Below are 16,343 nucleotides of genomic sequence, written 5' to 3'. Positions count from 1 at the left end.
GCTGCATTTCTGTCTGCTTTATTTGCTGTCCTTTGGTGCATGACAGAATATCTGATATCTTTTTATGCTTCAGTGGATAAGATAGGGCATCTGTCCAAAAGTCTTTGGGCAGGAAAGAAAGGAAACAAAGTGACATTGCATCGTAAAGTAGTAATTCTTACAAATCAGGTCAGTTCTCGTTTACTACAAAAAGTTAAGAATCTGTTTAAAATTTTGCCTACAGACAAGGCCTTGTGAACCTGTGACAGCTTCAGGTACATTAAAAATGGGGGGAGTTGACATCTGGGTAGATTTAGGAGGCAGCTTGGGGTGGGAAGATCACATTGTTGGATGTTTCTGCAAAAGCAATCAGCAGTGAAATAATAATGTTGACAATTAAAAGCAGCAAAGAGTCCTGTGGCACCTTATAGACTAACAGACATATTGGAGCATGAGCTTCCGTGGGTGAATACCCACTTTGTCGGATGCAAGACAATTAAATTATCTCCTGTAGGTTTCAGAATTAACACCCAATTGAGATGCCAGAGGCAGGTCATGCCTCTTAGAACTATTGTTTCACACTGTGCTCAGGCTCAGGGAAATGTCACTGCATTGGTTCAGACTTGGTCCACTTTTCAAAGTTACCTCTGCAACCATACAGGGCTAACAACACGTTTTGTTTGTTTTTTCCCCAAAACCCACAAGTGGTAGTTTAGATCCTGGATTACAATGTTGTGATAAGGGCTGAATGAAGTAGCTGTGGAATCACAGACTACAGACAAGATCCCACCTATAAGGATCAACAAAAACTGAGGACCTCTAACTGAGTACATCATCATCACAGCAAATCCCAAAGGGACATAGCCCATGAGCGGCGGAAACTTCCTAAAAGGGAGGGGGCCCACCAGAGCTCAAACCCAGGGCCCTGCTCCCACGCCACCTCTTCCCCCCAAGACCTCACCCCCTGCTCACTCATCTCCGCTCCCTCCCTGCCATTGTTCACCCTTACGACTGGTAAACAGTCGGAGGGCATAGCCCCCCTCTTCTGGCGCCCTATACACAGCCTCTTTGTATAGATCAAGCACCACCCAGAACTGTCTCTAGCTAGGTTTTTAAGATGGTCTGGCTGCATATTCCAGTTTATGTCTGTTACTGCTGATCTTATCACTTCAATGAAGCATTTGGCTACCACGTGATTGCTGGCTGTGAAGCAGCATTCCTAGGTACACATGCTTTGTAATTCATTGGTCGGCCATCCTAGTAATACATCCATACCAAGAAAGCTGCCAAAACCAAACCAGTTCTGGAGGAGGCTGATCATCTGATTTTAATTCTCGTCCCCTCCCACCTTTTCCTCATATCTCTCTATCCCTTCCCCATCTACCAGCCCAGTTCCACATGACACCAACTGGAAGATGAGAGAAGCAAGAGAGAAAACCCGTACATGTATATGTCCATCTCCTAACATAGACCATATTCTGTATGGAAGTGGGCATATGCAGAAATTATGCAGCATCTCTCCTCTCCTGAGCCCTTTCCTTTTCCTTTTAAAAAAACCAAAACAACAGCTTTTCTCCTTTCTGTATTTTGGGGAAGGGGTTGGAATGGAGACAGGCAAGGGGTGGAGTGGGGGCGGGGCCGAGGGCGGCGGGGGGGGGCAGATGTCAGCAATGCGGCCCTCAGGCCAATGTACTAGTCCTCATGTGGCCCTCGTGGTCATTTGAGTTTGAGACTCCTGCTTTAGAGCAAGGATTGTCTTTTTGATCTGTATTTGTACAGCCTAGCACAATGGGGTCCTTGATTCATGCCTGGGGCTCTGAGGCACTACAGCAATACAAATAAAATAAAATAATAATAATAATACAATATTACAACAAAAAATGATCTAGGGATTCAGGGGTGGGTATAATACCTTAGAAGAGTTACAGATGTTTTTACTGACCATATTTTATGATGATAGTGTCTCTTTAAAGAAAGCTTGCAAAAGTTTTAGAATGAAGTCATGTTTGAAAAATGGTTTAGTCATCAAGGTTCATATTTCTACACAATTAGATTCTTCTGACACAGAGAAATGGCAACATGGTTTCCAGGAAGCCAAGTGAGTCAGGAACCAGCCAGCCCAGCTGCATGAGTAACATGAATGGTGTAATGAAGACGGATTTATCTAATAGACACAGATCACTTACTTGTGGCAGAAAATGTTAGTCAGACTGTTTAGGTGTCACTACATTCAGTTAAAGGAATGTGCAACATTTAGAACTTGTCTAGGCTAGGGATTAGCCCCAGGTTTAGCCACTTATGACCAATCACTACTGCAGCTGCACTTGTGCAAAAGCAGTACTGTCCCAGTCTCAGGTGGTGTCAATTGGTGAGGTGCATATTGGGGGACAGTGGACCTATGCAATTTTACACCAGTTGTGAATCTGGCTCTTAGTGTAGATAGGCAAAGTCACTACAAACTGCACTAGTGTGAATCAGGAGCGGCTCTAGGAATTTGGCTGCCCCAAGCATGCCCGTCCCGCAGCTCCGGGGGACCTCTTGCAGTCATGCCTGCGGGAGGTCCACCGGAGCTGCGGGACCAGCAGACCCTCCCGGCAAAATGCCGCCCCAAGCGCGCGCTTGGCGCGCTGAAGTCTGGAGCCGGCCCTGGTGTGAATCACAGCTTATCCCAGATTCAAGCAGGGGTAAGCTGTATTGGTGCATCTTGCAGCTTCTAGTGTGGATACCTAAAGGGCTGAGAGTCTGCACTGGGGTCTGGTCGCTCCGGATGAAATTCCCAGTGTGGATAAGGCCTTATTTATACCTGGAAAGGGAAAGCAGGTGAGAAAGGTGTGGAAAGCTTTTCTGCATTGTAATTGTCTTGGGGAATTATATACACTTTGAAGCAGCTACACTGGATTTCTTGCAGAGAAGCGAGGGAGTTTTTTTCTACTGTTACTACAATTAGAAATCTAAAAGCGTTCATAAAAATCTCACTGGAAGTGCCGCATCAAGGTTTCACCCAAAATTTTCCACCTTGGAATTGTAGGGCATACTTCGGGAATGCAATTCAAGTTCAATTTGCAAATTCTCCAAAGGTATTTAGAATGGATCTGATTGTGATCTTGTAAGAAGTCTGTTTCTCAGCTAGTAAATTAAATGTAGGTTCAGTGCTTGCACCAAAATAGTAATTACATATATTTTATTATATTGCTATTTAAGTACAAGTAACAGTAATTAATTACAATCCAGTTTTATCAGTTCTCTGACGGATACAATAGCTGGTATTTGATATCCAAAAAATGCAATTACATAGTCACAGCCCTTGTTTAAAGAAGAGCAGTTCATTCCTGTTCCCCAGAGCTATGTTTAAGCTTCACAGCCATACATATTGATTGAGGAAATGTCACTAGCTTATCCAGATGAAAAGGGCTTCTGACCCTCATCACTGTAAGACAACAAGGACATATAACATTAATGCACGGAGGCTGGCTGATTTAATGCATGCTATGATGTACAGTTCTGACTTTCCCAGAAGCCACACTGGCTATAGCAATGAGACCAAGATTTGTATTCTTTAACAGGCCTTTTCTTAGCACACAATTCTCTCATCTGTCTTAGTAATCACATTGTCTCTCTAGCTAACCATGGATGGGGCAATGGATTAGCCAGTGCCTGCATAAATTTCAAATTGATAGCTTCACTACTTGGATGATTATGTGCAAACTCTTCTCACAAATATTTAGGTAGGTCTGATATTAATTATGGAATATGAATTATGATTCCTTCCAGGCCTAGTTATCCATATAAACATTCTATGAATCTGACAATTGGATGTAACTTGTTGCTGAAGGAATCAGGAGCAGTACTGACAACCCCAAAGGTTAAAAAAACAACAGACCCCAAAACATCATGAGATTGTCCTCAGAATCATGAGGCATTTTAAAAAGAGGGTATGCTGGGTGCTTTGAACATCGCCTGCCCACCCCAGCACAAGCGCTACAACTAGTGCTGCCCACTCTCCCAAGTTATTTGAGTAATGTGATTTTGGGCCCCACTGCGGCTCTCTCACCTCCACATCTGCTTATTCCCCTGCTCAGCAACAAATACTGCCCTCAATCCACAAATTAATCCTGTGCCCACATCGGCCCCGAGTTCCTACATCAGTTCTGGCCCCCCAGCCCCATCTCTGCTCCTCCTGCAACTGCTGGGGTTCTTCAACCCCTCTCTCAGGCCTAGGGTGCCTGCAGCCGGTTCCCCTTCTCCCCTTTTCCAGGCTGGATGCTGCAAGGAGGAAGAGGGGAGGAGGGGGACTGAGAAGAGCCATCCTATTATTCACAGGAGGTGGGGGAGGCTGAGTTTCCCTGACTGATGAAAAAATTGTGAGAATTGGCAACACTGATTAGTCCTGATGTGTCCAGTGGTGAGGCTAACCCGGAAAGAATGTAGGTGCTGGGTTTTCTGGAAAGCAGGTATCAGTCTCATTAAACAGTAAAAACGAGTGTCTTCAGCTACCACAATAAACTCGTCAAATGTCACATCAGGACAAGGTTTAGAAAAACACCTTAACTGAGTGCTTCTTGGAAAAGCTAATCGGTCTTGCAGAGCATTGTATTAGTGTGTAACGAACCTTCCAGTCCTGTTCGTAAACTAAAGCAGCTACATAATCTTACTGAAATAGACCGTACAATGTTATTAAAACAGAACCCTCAAGATGTGATAATGCCCCAAAGGCCCCAATCAGGATTGAAAACCCATTGTGGCAGTTGTTATACACATACAGTCACTGTTCAGAAGAGCCTGCAACTAGAAACTAGGTAGTACAATTCTTGCTAACCTAATCTTCTTTATTCACTCATTGCTTAAACCCCAGGGCTAGTATGTTGACATAATCATACCTATACACTTGTCTGTATGTCCATGGGCCATTTCTGTAGCAGGAACAGTATCTGACACAGTTGATCTACCATTACGTCTTCTGAGATGTGTCTTACTTTGTCTTGTATTGTTATGAAGTATTGTGTGTTTGTCATTACAAGCTTGCAATATTCGTTTTTTTATTAATCAATTTTACATGCACACACTACTTTTAAAGGTGATGTGTGAATCTTTTTACAAATTAGAAATAGGTACTGAAAGAATCCACTTGCTAAGCTCAGAGGTGCATCTATCTCAGCCACTCCAGTTGCTGGCTCCAGACCCAATGCAATTATCCAGCATGTAGACTTCTGCCAGAAAAGTTTGGGGGTACAAGGCAATGGCAGGTATTTTAGTATATTAAACAGCTTTTGAAAAATTTTGGAGTCAAGAAATGTTTTATTTAACTGATGTAGCATGTGTGACAGGGTTAATTAATACAAACAATCCTCACATGACCGCTGAACCTCAGGATTGTTTTATGACTAGTAGTGGCTATTTTAGGATCCATCTTAAGACATCACTCAGTTGATATGCAAGTGGAGCTCCTCCTACAGCAACCCTACCACACCAGCCTGCAAATACAGCTAATGTATGTTTCTCTGAAAAGTAGACAGAACATATCAGCATGGGCTAGCTAAAACAGAGATACATATATATATAGATCTGAGTGGCCTAAGCACCCAGAAAGGAGGTAGAATTTTCAAGAATGGAGAAGAAAGGGTGGATTTTAAAACTGTTATTGGATGCAAACTTTCCACTCACTTACAGTACCCCAAAGCCACAAACCTGGGTAACGAACTGACAGAGGGGAAGGGTATGAGTAAAAAATACCGTATGTTTGATTTCAGACATACAGAGCTTGAGGTGGGATAGAAACATCTGCAAGAAAATAACCAGAGACAGACAGATATGTGGGACTGCACAGATTACCAAAAAGATGGAGATGGAGAGAAAGATTTGAGAGCCTTGCGTGTAGATATGAGTTGAATCAAGTGGTCTCAAAGAAGATCACCCAAAATGAGAAAGCCAAAGACTGAGCCCTGGGGGACTCTGTCAGTGAAGGGAATGAGAGCAGAAAAGCTTATGAAGAAAGGCTGAAGGAGCATTAAGCATGCTTAGCCTCATAACCATGGAACAGCTATGAGGATTGTGGAGGAGGGGAAGATGGAGTAACCGACTGCACAGGCTGTTAGTTTGAGGACAGCAGTTTCGGTGGATTGAACAGGGCGAAGGCCAGAATGCACGAGCTCAGAGAACTGAAGGAGGAGCAATCAACGGAGAAGACTGCTCACCCAAGGAGTTTAAAAGCAAAGGAGAGAAGGGAATTAGAGCAACAGGTGGAAAGGATCTGTAGGACAGGGGAAACAATAGCAATGCTGGAAACAGAGGGAAAGGAGCATGAATTGCTGGGGATAATGGAAGATGGGAGGGGACTGGGGCAGGAGAGAAGTGAAAGGGGGACATAGGTGAAGACTTGCCATAGTAAGTAGAAACAATATACTTAGTACAATCACTGAGTTGGAGTCAAACAAGGATGAGTAAGATGATGCCATTTTGATGTAGTCAGTCTGCTGATTACAACAGCTCTTTAAAATGGTCATCTTTGTGCAGCCAAAAAAAATTGGCTCTGCTTTCTACTGTTCACATCCTCTTTTTGCTCAAAGTGTTTCCCTCAAATCCCATCACAAACATCACAACTGCTGCTCATGCCTGCCATTCCCTTGCCTGGTGATGCAAGAAGCTCACCTAATCTGGTAGTGAAGAATATTGTGGTTCATTGATACTGTAAATACTTATTGCCAAAGGATCTTATTGGAGCCTCTTAACTTACATGCAGCAGGGAAAGGGGTGAAGGCCTGCAATAAGAGCATGAAAAGTATTTAATCCATTAAGTTTGGTTTCTGATTAAACTGGCTATTCACAGGCAGAGAGTATACAAGATGGGGAAGTGTCGGGGACTCGAACCCCAACAGCGAAGTTCGTTGTCTGACCGCAGAGAGACAGGCAACACCAGCAAGGTCTGATCAAAAGTTCTTTATTGACAAGTGCACGTATCAGTAAAGAACAGCTCGTATCCGAAAAGAACCAGCCCCCCCTTTACAGCTTAGTATTAGCTTATATAGACAGTTTTATTACGTCATAGATCATTCACTAGAGCAATCCACCCCCTTTGTCTAACAACTAGAAATTAGACACCTTTTAATATATACGCATGCCTAGTCTCTACAGCATTATATTGTTAATATCTCAACAAGCACCAAAGGTTAGGAATGTGAGGGAGTTAAAAACACACCGAACACTAAACCAAGGAGTAAGTCAGAACTGTGAGATGCTTGTGTTTCTTATCAGTACTTGAGACAGTTTGTCTCTCAACATAACACAGCTGGTCCCAGCCCCTTCACTTATCTTACTCTTTCCCAGGGCTTTGTGAGACAATGCTGCTTTTCAGTATTTCACTCTGGGTTTACCCAGAAACCTCTAGATGCTTGACTTCAGGCAGGTTAGCACAACTGGTTTTGTGCTACATCTTTATTCAGGCCTAACAGAAGCAAAATCACTCTGAAGAGCAGGTTTTCCCTTGGTCACTTGTTTTTAAAAGTAAAGAAAAACTAATTTAAAACTAATGGTTTCTCTTTAAAGAATTAAACCAAATGAAAAATCCAACCCGTATTAGTTCTGTTCTGAGTGTCCAAAACAAACCATTCCTACTGACTCTGAAAATAACAACTATGACACATCACTAGCTGAACTAGTTGCTAGGAGTCAGAGACTTATTTATCTTAGGCTTTTCCATAGCACCCTTCATGACAGTATCTAAGGCCTCAATTCGGGAAAGCATGCCTAATTAGGACATTAAGTTAAGCACATGTTTATAAAGTAAAGTCCCACTGAGGTCATGGGATGAGCACATGCTTAGAGATAAATTTAGAAATGAGGTGTAAATTTTTAAAAATCGCACATGGCAAATTCATAGTATATGATCTTTCCTAATGTTTTTAAACATACTGTACTCTTGACAGCTCTCACTTTATATTATTTTTTATTACAAATACTTGCACTGTAAAAAAGATAAACAAAATAAATAGTATTTTTCAATTCACCTCATACAAGTACTGCAGTACAATCTCTTTATTCTGAAAGTGCAACTTACAAATGTAGAATTTTTTTTTTTACATAGATGTGCTCAAAAACAAAACAATATAAAACTTTAGAGCCTACAAGTCCACTCTGTCCTACTTCTTGTTCAGTCAATCACTAAAACAAACAAGTTTGTTCACATTTCTGGGAGATAATGTTGCCCATTTCTTATTTACAATGTCGCCTAAAAGTGAGAACAGGTGTTCGCATGGCACTGTTGTGGCCAGCATTGCAAGGTATTTATGTGCTAAGCATATGCTAAGGATTTATATGCCTCTTCATGCTTCGACCACGATTCCAGAGGACATGCTTGCATGCTGATGACGGTTTCTGCTCGATAACAATCCAAAGCAGTGCTGACTGACGCACATTCATTTTCATCATCTGAGCCAGATGTCATCAACAGAAGGTTGATTTTCTTTTTTGATGGTTTTCTGTAGTTTTCGAATCGGAGTGTGTGACGTTCCCCTCTGGTGTTATCTGGACCGGTGATCTGCTAGGCCTCTACAATCCTTGACTCTGGGAGCCAGCCTTACTCTGCTCTGCTGTGAGGACCCCCACTCCTGGGCTGTTCACGCACAGCCTCTGGCATGTAAGCTGTTCCTTGGATTATGCAACCGAATGACACTAGCCAATATCTCCAGTCCCATACACAACCCTAGGCACCTCCATTTTGCAGTGTCCAGTTATGCCCGCTGGACGCTGCATGCTTATATGAGTTTGTCAATTTAACAAAGAAATTGATATGTACCAGGCTTGGTGTCCTAAGGGGAGTCTCTGGCATGCTTCAAACCAAACGCGCTGCTTCAGGTAGAATAAACAAACAGATTTATTAACCACAAAGATAGATTTTAAGTGATTATAAGTCAAAACACAAGTTAGATTTGGTCAAATGATATAAAAGCAAAACGCATTCTAAGCTGATCTTAACACTTTCAGTGCCCTTATAAACTTAGATGCGTCACACCACAGATTGGCTGGTTGCCCTTCAGCCAGGCTCTCCCCTTTGATCAGCGCTTCAGTCGCTTGGTGCTGGTGGTGTTTGTAGATGGAGGTGGAAGAGAGAGGAAGAGCATGGCAAACATCTCTCCCTTTTACCATGTCCGTTCTTCCCTCTTGGCTTTGCCCCCACTTCAGAGTCAGGTGAGCGTTACCTCGTCGCAGTCCCAAACTGATCAAAGGAAGGGGGGTGACTCACTGGAGAGTCCAACAGATCTTTTGTTGTTGCCTAGGCCAGTGTTCTTTGTTCCTGTGAGGCTGGGCTGGGTTTGTCCCATACATGTCCTGATGAGGTGTGAACTGCCCCTCTGCTTCTGGAGTTTTTGCCTGGGCTTGCTTTAAGCCATGAGGACACATTTTCAGCCTCATAACTATGTACATGAAATTACAACCTATAACATTACCATAGCAACAATGCTCAGTACATCATGAGCCTTCCGAAGACACCCAGCATGACAAACTTTGCATTAGAGACCACACAATCATATTATAAGGATGAACATGGGGTGTGTAGGGTGTTCCCATGAGGTACAGAAAGTCACAGAGTGTTGCTCTTTTAAGATTTCTGACAGCATGTTCCACACCTCACCCCTCCCAGATTTTGGAAGGCACTTCAGATTCTTAAACCTTGAGTCGAGTGCTAGCCTGTAGCTATCTTAAGAAATCTCATATTGGTACCTTCTTTGCGTTTTGTCAAATCTGCAATGAAAGTGTTGTTAAATTGAACAACATATGCTGGGGCATCATCCGAGACTGCCATAACACGAAATATATGACAGAATGCGGGTAAAACCACGGAGCAGGAGACATACAATTCTCCCCCAAGGAGTTCAGTCACAAATTTAATTAATGCATTTTTTCTTTTTAAAATGAGTGCCATTAGCATAGACCGCGTCCTCTGGAATGGTGGTCGAAGCACAAAGGGGCATACAAATGAGGGGTGAAAACATTATCTAAAGTTGTATCTGTTCTTATCAGTTTAATATCTGGCATGTAAATACCTTGCAATGCAATCTACAACAGTGCCATGCAAACGCCCGTTCTCACTTTCAGGTGACATTGTAAATAAGAAGCAGGCAGCATTATCTCCTGCAAATGTAAACAAACTTGTTTGTCTTAGTGATTGGCTGAACAAGAAGTAGGACGGAGTGGACTTGTAGCTCTAAAGTTTTACACTGTTTTGTTTTTGAGTGCAGTTATGTAACAAAAACAAATGTGCATTTGTAAAAAGCGACGAAGAGTCCTGTGGCCCTTTATAGACTAACAGACGTATTGGAGCATAAGCTTTCGTGCGTGAATACCCACTTCGTCAGACGCACGTGGTGGACATTTCCAGAGGCAGGTATAAATATGCAGGCAAGAATCAGTCTCGAGATAACAAGGTTAGTTCAATCAGGGAGGATTGAAGACGTCTGTTAGTCTATAAAGTGCCAAAGGACTCTTTGTCGCTTTTTACAGGTCCAGACTAACACAGCTACCCCAATACAAATTACATTTGTAAGTTGCACTTTCATGATAAAGAGATTGCACTACAGTACTTGTGTAAGGTGAACTGAAAAATACTACTGTATATACTCATTCATAAGCCGAATATTTTTGGTAAAAAAGTGACACATCAAAGAGCAGGGGTCGTCTTATAAACAGGTCTACACCAAAAATTGATGATTTTAAACTCTATGGAATGATTGAATTGAATATATAATACATTGTTGTTTTGTTTACATGGAGCGTCTGCAGGCATGGAGCCCCTCAGCTCCCTGTGGCGTGCCACTTCCCACAGCTCCCATTGGCTGGGAACGGCAAACCACAGACACTGGGCGCTGAGGGGCTCTGTGCCTGTGAACGCTCCAGGTAAACAAAATGTTCAGGCCCGCTAGTGGCTTACCCTAATGGGCCAGGAGCCAAAGTTTGCCAACCCCTGAAATATAGGGTTGGCTTATGAAAGGGTCATACAGTTTTTGCTATTTTTACCTAATCATCTTGGGGGGTCGTCTTATAAACGAACGGGTTAATGAATGAGTATATACGGTATTTCTTTTGTCTTTTTAGTGCAAATATTTGTAATAACAAATAATATAAAATGAGCGCTGTACACTTTGTATTCTGTGTTGTAACTGAAATCAATACATTTGGAAACGTAGAAAAACATCCAAAATATTTATAATAAATTTAAATTGGTATTCTGTAATTGACAGTGCGATTTAAACTGCAATCAATTTTGTAATCAAGTTAATTTGTTTTGAATTAATCATGTGAGTAAACTGCGATTAATTGACAGCCCTAAAAATTTTCCATGCTTGGTCTCTTAAGGATTGGAGTAAGACTAATTCCTGCCAGGGACCATCTGTTTGTTAAGTGGGTACACAACAACTAGCTCAATAGGGCCCTCTTGCATTTCCTTTGTCAGGCTGCTGATGGTCATATTCCATTTACAGGGATCATGTGTAAGGCCTGACCATTCTGGCTTTGCTACTGGTATCCAGGAAAAAGAGTTAACCCAGGATCTGCTATTTGTAATGTAGATGCACTGTATTCCTGCAGAACCTTCCCTCTGCCAGCAGCAGGGGGTGGCATTGGGGAGGAGCAGCTGGGTTTGGGTTTTCCTCCTGCCTTTGCTAGTGGGGTTCCCATATTAGCCTCTAGCTGTTATGTTTAATTCTCTGCCTAAAAGTTGCTCAACACACTTTTCAAGCCCTGCCGAATGTGATTTTTTCTCTGCCAAATTTCCTGAGGAATGGGAGTGTCTCTCACTGAAGAAACGTGAAACTCAAACCTTGCAATTTAGAAACACAGCCTGAGTACAGATTTACAAAGTGCAAATATTAGATTAACAAACAAAGCCTAGACTAAAAAAAAAAATTAAACTAGAATAAGGATCATAAATACTTAATGCCTGTACAATGTAGCTATAAAAAACATTACTGTCTCCATGTCACCTAGCAATTTGAGTTTGGCTGTATCTCACTGACCAAACTCCAGATGAGGACACATCTGGACTGAATGAGAGGATTTCAAAATACATCTCCCAAAATGTCAAAGCAAATTCAGTTACATCTAGTTCATTTTTCTAGACTTCATTAATTAACCTTGTACATTTCTCTAACTTTCCTCTCAACTCCACTAATCCATTTGTCCCATTATTCCCTCCTTGCATACTTGCTTTACTGGCCTTTCTCCCACACAAATTCATCCCACATTATCTGATACCTCCTTGGTTTCCTGCTCCTTTCCCTCTTATATCCACTTATTTCTAAGACATGGGCTACCCGAAATATTTTGCTCCCACAGCTCTGGATCTCTGAGTGGTTCTCTTTCCTTCCACCACCATCCCAAATAAAACAATTAAACATTGGCAAAGCCATGCAAAGAGAGCCAGTAAAGAGGCACAGAACCAACCTACCTATCAGTGGGAAACCCGGCTCTCACACAGCACCGGGCCAGACTTGTGGGCCACTGGACTGGGGTAAAGAAAATTCTCCCACTACTCACAACACACACAGTCATCAGGCAGCTGGCAACCTAAACCGAGGGCTTTCAATCCTGGAGTCAGGTGTTTTAAGTCAAGCCCTTACTATTCCTTTAAAACACCACCTCTTGGCAGTTAAAATTGGCAACGCTACCTCAAAAATACCTATTGTTTGGATGTATTCCTAGAGGTTTCGTCATGACATAATCTTTAACTAAATATTTTTAAGTCCTGGAGACTCCAGAGGAATCCTGGGGAGTTGGCAACCCTACTTTGAGGGACACCTATGCCAAACCCAAATGACATTCATTCACAACTCTGCAAATGGCCATTGGCCACTTGTCCAGGGAAGTCTGCCCCAGTCACTGTTTTAGAAGAACTGCATTTGTTTTCAGATGCTTGACTCTTTTTTGCATAAAGCAGCAGCATCTCAAAACCTACTACAGGGATGAGATCTCTGGAAAGGAACCGCAGGGGGGGCAGCCACAGAACCCGACCAGCTACCCTCAAGCTTGAGCTGTAGAAGTGTGTTGCAGTCCATTGGCCTCATTCACCTCACCTAGGCCTCACCCACAACCTTATGACATGCCCCCCCCAGCACTGAGACCCCCCCTCGCTCTCCTGCCCCAGGCAGCCCCTCCCCCATCTCTCCTGCCTGCAGCACTGTGAGCCCCCGCCCCAGCAGCGCCCCCGGCCCCAGGAGCAGCAGGGTGAGCGCGGCGCGCGCAGGACTCACCGCGGTGGCGGGGCGGCCGCGCGTGGGGACACGGAGTGGAAGGGGAGGAGCGAGGCCGCCTGGCCGGGACCCGGCGCTGCTGCTGCCCCGAGCGGGCCGGAGCCCCGAGCTGCGCGGTGTCCCCGGGAACTGGGAGAGCGGCTCGGCCGGGCGCTTCCCCTTCGCAGGAGCCCGACGCTGACTGAGCGAGCCGCCCCGCCAGCAGCCGCGGAGAGCGAGACGATGTCGCAACCCCAAGGCGTCTCCGTCTCCCCCTCCCCCGAGGGCAGCGGCAGCAGCACCCTCTGCGGCCGGCGGGCCCGCCAGGGCTCACCGCGCTCCAACCGGGGGAGCTGCCCTGCTGCAGGGGCTCAGCTCCGCGGACGATCAGGCCCTAGGACTGGTGCCTAACGCCTGGCCCCGGCCCCTGCCCGGCTGTGAGCCAGGACATCACCTACCCCGGCTTCTCGGGGACACGCTTCCGCAGCGCCCCCGAAACGGGAGCCCGGGCCGCGCTCCCCCCTGCAGGCAGCCAGCAGCGGCGGGAAACGTTCAGCAGGCGGCGTTAGCCGTGCAGCCCGCTGGAATAACTAGGGAAGGAAGAGCTACACCCTCCTCCCAGCCATAACCCATCCTGCAGCCGGGCAGGGGGTTACACGGCAGGAGCCTGCTGGTTCCTTCTACTCTACGGGTCTCGGATTCTCAAGAGGAGCGGAGCTGGAGAGAGCTGCCGCGCCCAGCGAGGGCTGGCTCACTTTGGAGGGAGAGACGGGTCATGTTTAATACAAACGCTGTTCACTTTTTAAAGCTGGTTCTAAGATACACCTCCACCCCTATATAATGCGGCCCTGGGGAGGCAAAAAATCTCACCGCGTTATAGGTGAGACCACGTTATATCAAACTTGCTTTGCTCCCCACCCCATGTGTTGTTCCCTGACTGCGGTCTCCAGAGACCCCTGTCCCTCATCACCCTACCCACGCCCCCTGTATCCTGACTGCTCTGACCCCTATCCAGCCCCGCCGCCTGACAGGCAGTAGCCCAGCCCCAGCCCGCTCCACTCCGCCACCTCGCTCCGCTTCTCGCTCCTGGTGAGTGCGGGGAGGTTGGGGAAAGGATGCCCCCATACTCACCTGTGGCGGGAAGTGGAGATATACCAGTCTCCTAGAACTGGAAGGGACCTTGAAAGGTCATTGAATCCAGCCCACTGCCTTCACTAGCAGGACCAAGTTTTGCCCCAGATCCCTAAGTGGCCCCCTCAAGGATTGAGCTCACAACCTTGGGTTTAGCAGGCCAATGCTCAAACCACTGAGGCGGGAAGTGGAGGGCCACAGCTAGGAGCTGGCGGGGAGCGGGCTGGGGCCAGACTGCTCCGCTTCCGCCGCTGCTGGTGAGTGTGGGGGGGGAATCCCTTCCCCCAAGCCCCCTCGCCTGAGCGACACTGCTGGGGCCGGGCCAGGGAAGCAGAGCGGGCTGCTCCTGGCCCCCCGCTAATCCCACAGGCCGCTCTGGGAATGCAGGACCCCCAAAAGTGCTCTGCCACAGCTCCTGCCCCCCAGACCCTGGGGGAGCCCCTGACCACCCCTGAGACCCTCTGCCTCTTATCGAACCCCTTGGCCCCAGCCCCCTTAACATGCTGCCTAGAGCAGTGTGTCAGACCTTTACCGCCTTGTGTGTGAACCCACCTTATATTGGGTACTGTTATATCGGGGTAGAGGAGTATTTGTATCCAGGCCATTATGTCTAGCGTCACCAGGTGTGACCGGAAACAGATGTTTGGAAGAGCTGGAGGCACACCCCACCATACAGTAATAGCTGAAGCAGCATGCTACTGCATCCAAAGTTTCCAAGATTTGGAAAAACGAGCCCACAGAAAGATAGGGCTGATTAGTACTACTTTTGCTTATACACTTGAACTTGCAAGAAGAATGAGGATATATTTTCCTACAGTTATCTACAATAAGAACGGTGGTACCGGGTCAGACTAAAGGTCCATCTAGCCCAGTATCCTGTCTACCGACAGTGGCCAATCCCAGGTGCCCTAGAGGGAGTGAACCTAACAGGCAATGATCAAGTGATCTCTCTCCTGCCATCCATCTCCATCCTCTGACAAACAGAGGCTAGGGACACCATTCCTTACCCATTCTGGCTAATAGCCATTTATGGACTTAACCACCATGAATTTATCCAGTTCTCTTTTAAACGCTGTCATATACAATGCAGAAGGTGATAACTTCCCTACCAGTTGTTTGCATTTGCCACATTGAAGAGCTATCACAGGTGTTGGGATGACACCTGCCTCTGGACATTTCCACTACATTCATCTGACAAAGTGGGTATTCACCCAAGAAAGCTTATGCTCCAAGTCGTCTGTTAGTCTATAAGGTGCCACGGGACTCTCTATCCCTTACCACAAAAACAGGATCTTTAGCTATCAGCCTGCAAGCTGTCCAGCCCCTCCCGCCAAACCTCATGCTTTTTAAAGAGAGGGAACAGACAAAAGCAAGAATTACACAAGCTTGAAGTGTAAAACTTTCACAAAGATTTCAAAAAGTATTTTTCATGATCAGGCACAGTTTAGGCTAAGTTACATCAATAAATTGGGACACTGGTAGGTCAGTGCAGGACAGCATGTTTCTTGGATCAAATATAGTAGAGGTATAACTGCATTTTTGCCCTTGCTTCCATAGAAATCTTTGATCTCTTGTGCCAGTGGCATAAGTACTGGATCCCCAGCATTGCTCCTTTTCTACATAATTTGCAACTATATTGTCCTTTGAAGCTTTCCTTTTTCTTCTTCTTGACAATTATTTTGGCCTTACTCTTTAGTAATAAAGCTAAGCATATATGATGCTACATTATGTTTGTAAACAACTTAAGCTATACATTTTTAAAAAATCATTTAATTGAAGCTGCTAAAGCAGGGGTGGGCAAACTACGGCCCGTGGACCATGTCTGGCTCATCAAACCTTTCAATCCGGCCCTCGAGCTCCCGCCAGGGAGTGGGGTCAGGGGCTTGCCCTCTCCGCGCAGCTCCCGGAAGTAGCAGAATGTCCCCCTTCCAGCCCCTACATGTAGGGGCAGCCAGGGGGCTCTGCACGCTGCCTCTGCCCCAAGTGCCACCCCCACAGCTCCCATTGGCCGGGAAC

General features: G+C 45.5%; 1 protein-coding gene across 4 annotated transcripts in view; it reads right to left on the bottom strand.

The window, feature by feature from the left end:
• Positions 1-13,871, bottom strand: part of NOD1 (nucleotide binding oligomerization domain containing 1) — a 45,743-nt gene extending 31,872 nt beyond the window's left edge. For 2 of the 4 annotated variants that reach the window (XR_005594722.1, XM_039526487.1), the window contains exon 1: positions 13,218-13,399. The gene's annotated coding sequence lies outside the window, so the exon portion shown is untranslated. Of the gene's footprint in view, positions 1-12,415; positions 12,819-13,217; positions 13,400-13,654 lie in introns of those variants that run through there. The other 2 variants (XM_039526488.1, XM_039526489.1) reach the window with 2 other exon arrangements.
• Positions 13,872-16,343: the final 2,472 nt, after the last annotated feature.

This window comes from Mauremys reevesii, linkage group 2 (genome assembly GCF_016161935.1).
Source record: "Mauremys reevesii isolate NIE-2019 linkage group 2, ASM1616193v1, whole genome shotgun sequence".
Lineage (NCBI taxonomy): Eukaryota > Metazoa > Chordata > Testudines > Geoemydidae > Mauremys > Mauremys reevesii.
Note: the sequence above shows the minus strand (reverse complement) of the source record. Positions and strands in the feature narration are given on the sequence as shown.